Consider the following 12351-nt stretch of genomic DNA (forward strand, 5'->3'; position numbering starts at 1 on the left):
TTGACATCGCATTTTCCAGGCCTGGAAAAGTTTTGGAAAAACTGAAAATCCCACCAAGTTTTGGAAAAGTCATGGAAAACAGGTATCTGTATACTTGATTATAGGTTAGTTGTCTTTACTTCTTTTCTGCCCTTGGCCAATCACATACTCTCACATTATTAGTGTGGTGTAAGCATTATTTAAAACAATTTTACATAAATATAAATTGAAACTAAATAGATTGTTGCGTGTTTTACGATATGCTGTAATAAATTTGAACATGCAATGTTTTTCTTTCATCACGTATATGTAGACATTGCATGAAACATTAGGTCAGGCATGTCCAAGCTCGGTCCTGGAGGGCCGGTGTCCTGCAAAGTTTAGTTCCAACCCCAATCAGACACACCTGGGCTAGCTAATCAAGCACTTACTAGGCTTTCTAGAAACATCCGTGCAGGTGTGTTGAGGCAAGTTGGAGCTAAAATCTGCAGGACACTGGCCCTCCAGGACCGAGTTTGGACACCCCTGCATTAGGTCATGAAAATAGACTTGGAAAAATCATAGAACTTTAGTAGTAAAATGTGCATGAACCCTGATTTAACCTTTACCCATGCTATTAGATTCTAACATTGGGATGATGGGTGGCACCTTACAACACCACCAAAGTGTGATGAATATTTAATTAATAACTGGCCAGTGGCCAAGTGAGCCTCTTAATAGTCAAACCGTATAATATATTTATGATAGTAAACTATCAAGGCATGTTTACCTGCAGCACATTCCAGTAATAAAGAGGGAAATGGCAAGAACATCAAACTTATTCCACACATCCTGAGCATACACGATCAACGTCTGAGGAAACTTCTTATTGCCTGCAATGAACGCCTGAAGAGAAAGAAAAACAAAGTGATGTAAATGCTTATTTGTACAAGAACTTGAGTAGAAAAAAGCATCTACCGTACCTCTCGAATCTCCTCGCACACTAAAGTGAAGACCCAGAAATACAGAACGCACTCCGAAACTGCAGGGCCATCAGGGGGAGGCGGCTTGAAGTCGACCAATAGCACGTAGGCGTACAGAAACAGGAAGAGGAAGTACATCAGAAGGTTGCCGATGAATGAGGTGACAGGAGCGTACCAGAACTGCTTCCAGCGGGAAACCACAAAGCTACTCTTCTTTGATTTGTTGAATGCAGGAGCTCCTGATGACAGAAAGACTTACGATTTCAGCCCTTCTGCTCCAAATCAATAGAGCATTGATCAACTAGTTTTATTAAATGCTTCAGGAAAAGCTTCAAAATCAGCAGTCAAACCTTTAGTAGTCCGCCTGATATGATTTGAGTCTTCATGCTCGCCTTCATTTCTAAAGATAATAAGATAACAGATGTTGTTTTGTAGTTGTTGACAGACATATTTATGCATGAAGTATTGAATAAAAGCTGATGTACTGGTGTTTGATGTCATTGAAGGAGAAAACTGTCTCTCCGTAATTGTTGTCTATAGCTGAACATGGCGGTGCTGTCACTGATTTCTTTTTTCTGCTGGATCTTTTCCTAGTTGGAAACAAAAGCTTAGGTCCTTTCCATAATGCAGCACATTTCCAGTTTGATATATTTTGGATGACATTTTGGCTTTAAGATTTCATTTCTAGATGCTACTGTGTGCCCAAATATAATACTGAACCAACACATATGCAAACTTGTGAAGTAAAGCCCGGCTCACACTACAATTTTGGCCTCCATTTGGTCATCTGAGATTAAATTGGAAAATCCTAAAATGTTCCAATAATCCTAAACTCAAATTTGTGGTCTTTGATTGTGGATTTGACATGCTCATTGAAAGCCAATTAATAGTTGTTGTAATCACATTTTCTCTTCGATAAATTTCAGGCAGTGTCAGATTAACCAAAACCAGATGAGTCTTCTTGCGTGTCTGTTTTGACCCAGCTTGATTATTGTACAATCTGAAACTATGAGAATTTAGATCTTACATGAGCAATATCATATGAGTAGCAGTGCATTGTGGCTGTATATCGGCACTGGTGGTAGGCGTGCATGCCTTAGTGTTAGTGCCTTAGAGTGCCTAAGAGTGTGATATTGCATTTATACAACAGTTCAACAGCATAATTGTGTATATAAAAAAGAAAATCAAACACGGTGACTCTACAAATCCTCTTGTATGAGGAACTACTTTCTTCCGCCATTCATTCACATCTGCAGCTGACGTCAGAACAGCAGAAACCGTTGATCATTAACCAACGTCACTTTAGAGCTAGTGTTTGAATGATTCTCTAGCGTAATGTCTAAAGTGATGACAAAACAGGTTATTTTGGTGACATTTTAAGATTATAAGACTGAACAGCATGAAATGCCATCAGTCTACAGAGATTTCCCAGTATTTCTCTGTTGCAATCAGGATATCGCAATAATTAACCCCGAAAAAGCCAAAGCACCGCAATCACTACTAGATTACTGTTGTGTTTGCAATAAGGAAAAACGCTAAACACATGCGGGCATTTCTTCTTTCTTTCTGTTTACTGAACTAGTCTGCAGTAACGAAAACAGGAGACTCATTAGAAACAAACAAATGGGCAACCAAACTCAGGGTTATATAAAGAGTGGCCAACACAAAATACATACATTCCTGTTATGTAAGTCCCACCTCACACTCAACACACAACAATTACTATGATATAAATACAGCACTACATCATACAAAAGAGCGAGATCGACTTGGAATGTCATTTACCTGTTTACTAATGATTTGATCAGCTGTAGTTTGTAGTTTTACGCTGAATTTTTCTCCCCTAAGGGCTTATTATGCGGTCTCTGTTGCCATCTTGTGGATGGACAACATCAACTGTCTTTGCTCTGCTACAAAACAACTACATTCTCGCCTAAAAAAGCCTCAAAGGTACATAATGTTGTCCAACGGCTGCAATATCTGCCAAGCTGTAGTCCTCTGCTTGCCACTCTTGTGGGCGGAGTAATACACAAGAGTGAAGTGGCTGTACGAGTTCTTATATTGCAGAATATATCGCACGGCTATCAGCCAATCAGATTCGAGAACCAGACAGAACTGCTGTATAAAGTTTGACACCATCATATTTGTACAGTCTAACAAGCTACAATCATATACAGCAGGTTTATTAAAATGTGTACAGTGTAGCCCCAGCTTAAAGCAGTAAAGGATAGGGATAATGTGAGGAAAGCTGAACTGTGAAGACGTTTACATGCTGCTGTACCTGAATTCAATGAAGTTGGCGTAGCAGAGAGGAGGACAGATCATCACTAGCAGAAGTCTCCAGAGCGGAGTTCCTCTCTCTATATCGCCCCACCAGATCTGAGACAGCAGAGACTAAGCAAAAAGAGGGCTTTAAGAAAAACACCCACCTTGTTTTAAAATAAATGACACTATTAACAATGGTTTGTGTGCTGCCAGACCTGCACTCCATCGTGGCTGAAGAAGATTCGGGCATCTGCAGCCATGGCCATCTTCAGACAGGTGGCGTCACCCCACAGTTTTGACTTGCGGATCAACAGCTTGAAGGAATGACTTGCTTTGGTTTGGTAGCATGCTCCAAACACATCTGTAATGTAGTGTTAGTAGTGCCATAGAAGCTTGAAATAAGTTTAATAAGACCACAGAGAAGACCAAATCTTACCATGTGCCATCTGCTCAAACTTCAGCGCCAGCTCCTTCATAGAGAGCTTGGCCTCGGTCTCGATCTCCTGTTTAGAGAGCTCCGCCAACAGTTTACATCCACCCAGAGCCGTCAGAACCGACTCGCCACACTGAGACAGAAGAGCGAGACTGATGAGTGTGAAGCTGCAGCATCAGTTCAGTGTCAGAACAGATTCCCTGGATGTCACAACACACTACTAATAAGAAATGTAGTAATTAACAATAACTGCAATTAGTAAATATGTGAATTTAGGCATCACAGCATTTTTAGCATTGGGCGGTACTGTTGTTTGAGCACGCCGTTAGTTAGACGTAGCATCCTCTACAGCAAGCCTCAGCATAGCATTCCTTGGATCTACCACCACGTCTTCATGATACAACTCAATTACATCCTTATCCCCACACATTCATCACAATTTCGCAATCCACCTGGAATCGTCTGCTATTATCCAATGTAATTCAGTAGGGAAACTCGGGGTGATCCTGGATGATCAGCTGTCCTTCAAAGAGCACATTGCTAACAGAACTCGATCATCTAGGTTTGCACTTTTCAATAGAAAAACTAGATGCTTCCTTAAAAATCAAGCTGCGCCACTTTTAATTCAAGCTCTTGCCATTTCAAGGCTGAACTACTGCAATGCCCTTTTAAGTTAGCTGGACTCCCATCTTGCATCATCAAACCTGTACAGATGATCCAGAACGCTGCAGCTTGTCTGGTCTTCAATGAGCTAAAGAGAGCCCATGTAACACCTCTCTTTATCTCTCAGCATTGGTTACGGTTGGATGTATTGATTACTGTTGGATACGGTCGAGGTTAAAATTACTGTACCCTCTTAAGCTGGATTCGCCTGGGGCCACAACTTCGCGAAACGGACGAGGCTTTTATACTTGATGTGTTCGCCGTTGTCATATTCTTTAAAACGACAGGGGGCGGTCAAAAGAAACTGACCGTAAAATCAGACGGATAAACAGAGAGGTAGGAAGTTTCCTGAACTACATCGTATCATTAATATCATTCAATATTTTAAACTGAATATTTTTATTGCTTTAACAATTATTTTAATGATTATAAGGATTTTTATAACATTCAAGATTTTTTTAATCAAACTTTGATGCATCACTTGCTTTTACTCTCGGACAGTTCTACCTATTAAAGTTTATTAACATATTACTGACAATAGAAAAAGGGTTGCTCTACAAATATATTATATATAATATAATATATATATATATTTTTTTTTATGGCAAGAATAAAAGTAAAAAAAAGTACACTTACTAAAAATGCAGATTTTTTTTAGATATATCCCGCTCCACAATTCACACATTACTGTCTGGCTAGTTTCTGTCCTATACTTATGCTAAAAGGCAATACTAGTCCATGATTCCTGACCATTATCACCAATAAAGCCTAGAAAAAACCGGCCATCAGTATATTAAGCGATAGGTTTAAATATTCCTTTCCAGTTATCAAAGAAATTATTTGTTCATTAATTCTAGTTTTGTAACTATCAAATTTTTAAATTCAAAATTGTAATTATACATCAGTGTAAAACCTATGATTTTCTGCTTTTGCCATGGCCTCTTTTGGCTTTAACAAACGTATCCCCATTTTTTCCAAACCTATTAACAAAATCTTTCCTCCTCTCCTAAGGCTGTTGCAATTTCTAGCCAAGAATGATTGATCATCTGGTTATCTCTATGATCACGGATCATAAAGATGTCTGTACAGTCGTACCTGTTCCAGAAATAATCTCTTAAAAGTGTTATATATTCAACTCAAACGCTGCGCCGCAAAAAAACATGCGCTCGGCCAGCCGAAATCATGTGGTGCGCACCCAAAGCGAACTTCTGAAAGCTCAGCGATGACGTCACATTCGCCGCACGCACTTAAGCGAACTAGCGGACGCATCGAGTATAAACCAGGCTTTACCTCCACCAGCTCCTGAAGGTCTACATCAAGCGGCAACCTCCCGCTCTCCCTCGGGAGGCCAATACGGAAGTAACAGAAACTGCAATTCATCAAAGTTCCGCTAGTCCTGGCTCCATAATAGAGCAAGTTGCAATTGAGCCCACTGTTAGGATGGCCAACTTTACAGCAGAAAAAAAGGTGTTTACAGCCTGGTACAAAGAACGATTTTGGTTCATATAGCTATTATTACCCTCCATGACAACTGTTAGAGGGGTGAATTTTTTTATAACTCATCCATTTCCTTTATATTAGGTTATTTTAAGTTTGCATAATTAAGGGCGTGGCCACTTGAGTGACAGCTAGGTCTCGCTGGTCGCCGTCACTTCACCTCAGCTGAATCCGGCAGATTAGCCACTGATCTCGGCATATTCATCGTATTTTTGTGCTGTTTTATGTGGCTTTACACAGTCAGCTGCCTTTTGGACTTATTTCTTACAATTATCAGATGATATGGGATGCTGTGTGCATTTAATTGTGCTCACAAACCGTTTACGTGGCCTCCGTTTCCCATGTGAGTAAAGTTATATACTTGTATACCATCTCTATTAATGTATTTGTTTTATTTAAGATCATTTATCATTTATATTTTTCTTTAGACCCGTAAAGCACTCCAGAATGTGACAGATTGATTAGCTGTAGGCTCTAGATCAGTCATCTGAAGCGTTGTCATACAGTGTTGTACTGGATTTTATCAATAGTCTTGCATTAACTAACACACACACACATCTGAAGTGTTTGGATGTAATTCGCGTTTTCCTCCTGTAGAAAAACGTCATAAGAGCAATGTTTAGTGGCTCATGTATTACAACACTGTTCTTAAAGTCTAAACACTTTATTGATATAGTGTACAGTCAAGCACATGTGGTCAGAACACAACGAGTAATAAAGTATCAAGCGTTTCTCCCAAAGTAAAGTCTGTCTGCCAGGTCTAAGCAAAGGCCAGCAAGTGTCTGTAGCTCCGCCCACTCTCCGCCTCTTTGCCCTTGTTTGGTATCCCGCCGTGGGAGCGATGACGCGCGAACAAAATGGCGGCGGTTGGCCGCGCCTACTTGTGGCTTCTTTTGTGCTCTCAGAAACCTATGGGTGACGTCACGGATGCTACGTCCATATATTTTACAGTCTATGGTCTACATCCACTCCAGGTGACTCGGTCGGGGGTGAGCACCGCCTTGTGGTACCATTGCAGAGAGGCTATAAGTAGGCCCACACGGAATCTGCGCGTGCAGAAATCCGCAGATTTCCGCAGATTTTTAGCCCATAATTGAGTCTATGTATTTACTTGTGTAAATGTGTGTAAATTTCTATTTTTTCAGTTTTTAAATTAATTTCACTAATATTATTTTAATATAATATTAATAGTAATATTACAATGTTCATATTATTTATGTTTAATACAGTTTGCAAAGTAATATTTTCTGTCGTTCAGTAGATATATTATATGAGAGACTTGCTTTTTTTATCAAATAAGTGGGTCTAATTGGATTTGCATTGTAAACATTTAATAAAAGTAAGAAATGTATTATTTTTATCATATGTATGGTTTTTAGTTATGATACTCCTAAAATCATTCCGCATAAATCAGCAGATTTTTTACAAAATTTTCCGCAGAAATAGCAGAAACTGTCCGCAGATTCTGTCTGGCCCTACCTATAAGTCACTTTCCAAAACCTTTTCATTAAATGTTCCACGCTGGTGGAATTATCTTCCTATTTCCACATGGACTTTGCATTCACTAGCTTCATTCAAATGACAACTAAAAACCCATCTCTTCCGCGATCACCTGAACCCCTGTGAACAAAACCCAGGACCCCTCTTCTCTCCTCCAACCACACTACATGACAAACCAAACTGAGTGTCCCTCACAGAGGTGAGTGGGCTAGAGCAATGCTTCATTTGTAAATTTCGAGGTCCCGGAACAGATCGGGGTAACAGATCCTGCATGTTACCAGAGGAGGGAGAGGTGTTGGCGACGAAAGTGAATACCGGGGGGGGTGGGGATTGATTCGGTGGGTGTTGTCGTGGACGAAAGTGAAGAGGGTTGGGGATTCGCGGGAAAAAATTGAAGAGCGCAGCAGAGCGGGGCAGAGAGTGTCGCGGATGAATGTGAAGAGGGTTGGGGACTCGCGGAAGAAAGTGGAGAGCGGGGCAGGGCGTGGTTGCATGTGAGGAGGGGGATCGATAAAATGAGGTGCCAGATCAGATTCCAGAGGTGCTGGATCCGGCTTGTTCTGGCATAAATTAAGCCCTGGGCTTGAGAAACCACCTGTAGAAAACACACTCTTTGTCTCTCTGACACTTTAACTGACACGTGCACCAGTTTTGCACATTTGCCCAAACACTTTCTTACAATCAGCACAAAAAAAATGAAGTGAGTGTGCCTCACACAGGTGAGTGGGCTTGACAAACCACCTGTAGAAACACTTTGTATAATATGCACTTCTCATGTGTATTGCCACTTCTTGTTGAATTGCTGAATGCCTCCTCAATTGTAAGTCGCTTTGGACAAAAGCTTCTGCTAAATGACTAAATGTAAATTCTGCTGTCTTTATCTAGCTGGTTCGGGTGGGTTATGGCAGAACTTTTCTGTGTGTTAATAAGCATGGAGAGGGAACACCCATTAGGAAACATACCACCAAAGATAAACGTATTAATAAATGCATTTTCACATGCCAAAGTGGTTCTATCTGAAAAGCAGATCAAGACAAATATCTAGCTTGTCTTCAGGAACATATTACCATTTCCCAGCAGAAGATGGCCATCTCGCAGCGGTTCTGCAGCACTGCCCAGATGAAGAGACACAACCACGGGTGCTTACACATCATATCCCGGTATGTGCAATCCCCCTTCAGGACCTCGCATGCTCTCTGAAATGTGGTAAGACAATCACAGTTCATTTTTCAAAATCTGAGAGTACACAGAATCAAAATGTAGTCTGGTACCTTCATAGCTTTTCTTCTGGTAGATGCTGGGTTCAGTGTGAGTTCGGTCCTGTAGAAGGGATGACAGACCTCGCCGAGCAGATCCTCCAGCAGCTGAGACACCTGCCATCACAGATCTGACACATTTACAACAGCACATATTCACAGATGTTTAACCAAGTGATGTTTATTGCGTGAAACACAGTCAGTTTTCCATCATCGATTCAAGCCACAGACATTTAGATGAGCACTCAACAGATGCTCTGCTCTTTTTCATACACTTTTTTTCATAGTATATATATATATATATATATATATATATATATATATATATATATATATATATATATATATATATATTATATATATATATATATATATATTTGTGTGTATTTCAATTATTGTACATGTTTTTTATATTAAATACACAAATACACTTCATTGAACATGTTTTATACACATAGGTATCACCATTTGGAAAGGACACTATATACTGTATAACTGCAGGTTAACTATGTTTATATACTGTCCAACCTATACACAACTCCTTAACTTTTCTATTATTGAATGTAATGTATTAATAATGTGCAATTATTTGTGAAGCTGCTTTGGAACGATAATTATTGCGAAAAGAGCAGTGCAAATCACATTGAATTGAATTGAATTTAGTTTTGGCACATTTTTCATTGAATAAACATTTAACTTGAACCTTTTTACATTTCTTTCTTCAATAATAACCAAGTATTGAGTGGTTTTTAAAGAAAAAAAAATCTACTTAGTTTATGTGTTTATTCTGAATTTAACTGTTAATTAAACTTTATTTAAAAGTTTCATTAAAAGGAGAATACCATATTTAATCCTCCAATATTACTGTAAACGCATGAAGCCACCTTAAGTGATTTCTATAATGATTTACAGTGAGATGAATGCAGGGCCCGATTAAGAACACATTGGGCCCTGGGGCTATGGCAAATTCAAGGGCCCCCTTTTATTTTGTTGTTGTTGTGATTCATTCATTCATTTCGGCTTAGTCCCTTTATTAATCCGGGGTCGTCACAGCGATGAACCGCCAACTTATCCATAAGTTTTACGTAGCGGATGCCCTTCCGGCCGCAACCCATCCCTGGGAAACATCCACACACACACTCATTCGTTCACACTCATACACTACAGACAATTTAGCCTTTCCAATTCACCTGTACAGCAAGTCTTTGAACTGTGGGGGAAACCGGAGCACTCGAAGGAAACCCACGCGCACACAAGGAGAACATGCAAACTTCACACAGAAATGCCAACTGACCCAGCTAAGGCTCAAACCAGTGAGCTTCTTGCTGTGAGGTGACAGCACTACCTACTGCGCCACTGCTTCACCCATGTTGTTGTTATTATTATTATTATTATTATTATTGTTATTATAATTAATCATTTACAACATATTATCTAATTTTCCACCATTTGATTTATATTTATTATATATTTTTCTATTTTATCAAAAAAGGTCTACAAGTAGGCTATACAAAATGAAGTAATGATTTAATATGAACTCTAAAGTTCAAACAGGCTGCAAAAATCAACAAAACCAAAAGCATTTGCAATACTTCCTCAATGACTGCTTCATAATAAATACTTTAAATTGGGGTTTACCTTTAAAAAGTTTCTTTAGAACTTTAGCTGCCCATAAATCCCTAATGATAGGATATCATTCAAATCCATGCTTCTAACTGCATCTCTGTTTAATGTTATCATCTTTTTTTTATTTTATTTTTCATATTTATTAATTTGTGTTGTCATTTGTCACTTTATGTACACTGGAAGCTTCTGTAGCCGAAACAAATTTCTTATGTGTGTGAAGCACATTTGCCAATAACACTGATTCTGATTCTAATTTCCAAAATATTGTGGATATCTGAGTTACAGAAGGCTAGAATCCTTATTTTATTTTTTATTTAATTTTATGTTTTTGCATCAGATATAATGTCTGATGAAAGCCATTATAGCTCCATTTTATTACTGGAGTTTTCATAAGTAAACATTCATAAAAAAGTTTGCTTTCTAATGTGTTCAGCTAGACTTTCTGTAAAGCATAACCGAGTGTATTTACTTGGGATACATACTCCGCAATGACGGACATTTTGATAACTGCTTTGTTTGCAGACTGTCTCGGTTATATTGTTTGATGGAAGGATTGTGCGAGCGTGCGCCTGATTTTTAAGTCCATTACCGCCGCACGGCCGAGACTGGGTTTCAGTTAGGAGTCCATTCAGCATGATTCTGCCTATCCCAGCTTCTGTTACTACAGTACAAGTTAATCAATGACGAAGACTGTTTGAATTTTATTTTTAGTAATGAGCTTGATTAGCCTACCTTTGACTGAACGGTTTTGCGTGGTAGTGCCAAAATAAGGGACTGTCCTGGGAAAATTGGAACATCTGATCACTCTAATGGATGACTAAAACAGGGCTATTCAATATTCTGATTGGGCTACAGCCACTCCGAGCCCTTGTTTTGCACCAGTGTCACTATTTTGATTGGCAGCGAACCAAAAGGGATACTTCACATTATTGACGAGAGAAAGCATAATGCAAAGAGGCGTTTCCAGCGTCATAGTGCAATTTAATTGTTCAGCCAATCAAGGGCCCCGTTCTTACGTGGGCCCTGGGGCTTCAGCCCCACCTAGCCCTTATGTTAATCCGTCCCTGAATGAATCTACCGGTCAGTAAATCGGCTTATAGTTGTCTATTTGAGATCTGACCTCATAAATGCTGATGCTGTAGATCTGCTTGTTGGACTCGTGCATGCGCTCGTCCAGATGATGGAGCAGGAGTGTTTTGGCCAGGCAGTTGTCAGAGATGGAGTTGTACAGATCCTCCAGTCGGCCGTAAGTCAAGTAGCTCAAAATGTTCAGACCGTTATCAATGAGAAGACGCACAAACTGGGGTTTATTGTTCTCCAGGGCGTCAGTCATGGAATCCACCAGCTCCTCATACTGTGGGTGTCAGATTAGAAATAACAGGTTATCAACACATGACAGAACTATTTCACAAAATAGAACAACTTTATTCATTAACAGTGCATAATGCAGAGCTAAGTATATGCTCGAAATGTATTAATCAGGAGACACGGGTCAGTAACTAATGTTAATAGCAATTAAAGCATGTTTTACCCTCTTTGTGGTGTAAGATTGAAAAAAGTTGAAGAAGGCTCATGTTTAAAAGTAGTTAGTTTATTAGTTTAACCTGTACCTTCCAGTCGATGTGTCCATTGAAGAGTTCACTCTTGGCGATGTCCACTCTGTTCCAGGTTACGGCCAGTCTCAGCTCATCAGCATAGGAGTTAGTGTTCTCTGATACATGTCGTTTACCTCGCTAAACACATACATACACACACACAACAAAAAAACAATGAAATAAAACATGCAATGAAACATTTGAAGAATGTTATGCACACTAAAAACACCTGTAATTAAATGACTAGAGCTGAAGGGAAAGTGAAACCAGCGTGCAGCATTTTTAGCTACTGAAAATTTGGTCCACTCTTTCACATTGGCAATCACATGCACACACACAATACAGTCAGACAGGCATATGCAGAGACAACACACACTTTACAGATGATTTTATTTACTCTCATTTCACCAGGTGGCACTGATCTGCCACTGTTCAATACATTTTAATTAATAACTGTATGATCTAATACATACATAAACACCCATCTGTATGTACAATTATATATAAATATATATAATACACACACATACACATTTATAGATATATATATATATATATATATATATATATATATA

General features: G+C 39.2%; 1 pseudogene; it reads right to left on the reverse strand.

Annotated features, from left to right (window-relative positions):
• The window catches only part of LOC130238826 (transient receptor potential cation channel subfamily M member 4-like), a 48558-nt pseudogene that overhangs the window by 11753 nt on the left and 24454 nt on the right, over positions 1 to 12351 (reverse strand).

The sequence above is a fragment of the Danio aesculapii genome, chromosome 12 (assembly GCF_903798145.1).
Source record: "Danio aesculapii chromosome 12, fDanAes4.1, whole genome shotgun sequence".
Lineage (NCBI taxonomy): Eukaryota > Metazoa > Chordata > Actinopteri > Cypriniformes > Danionidae > Danio > Danio aesculapii.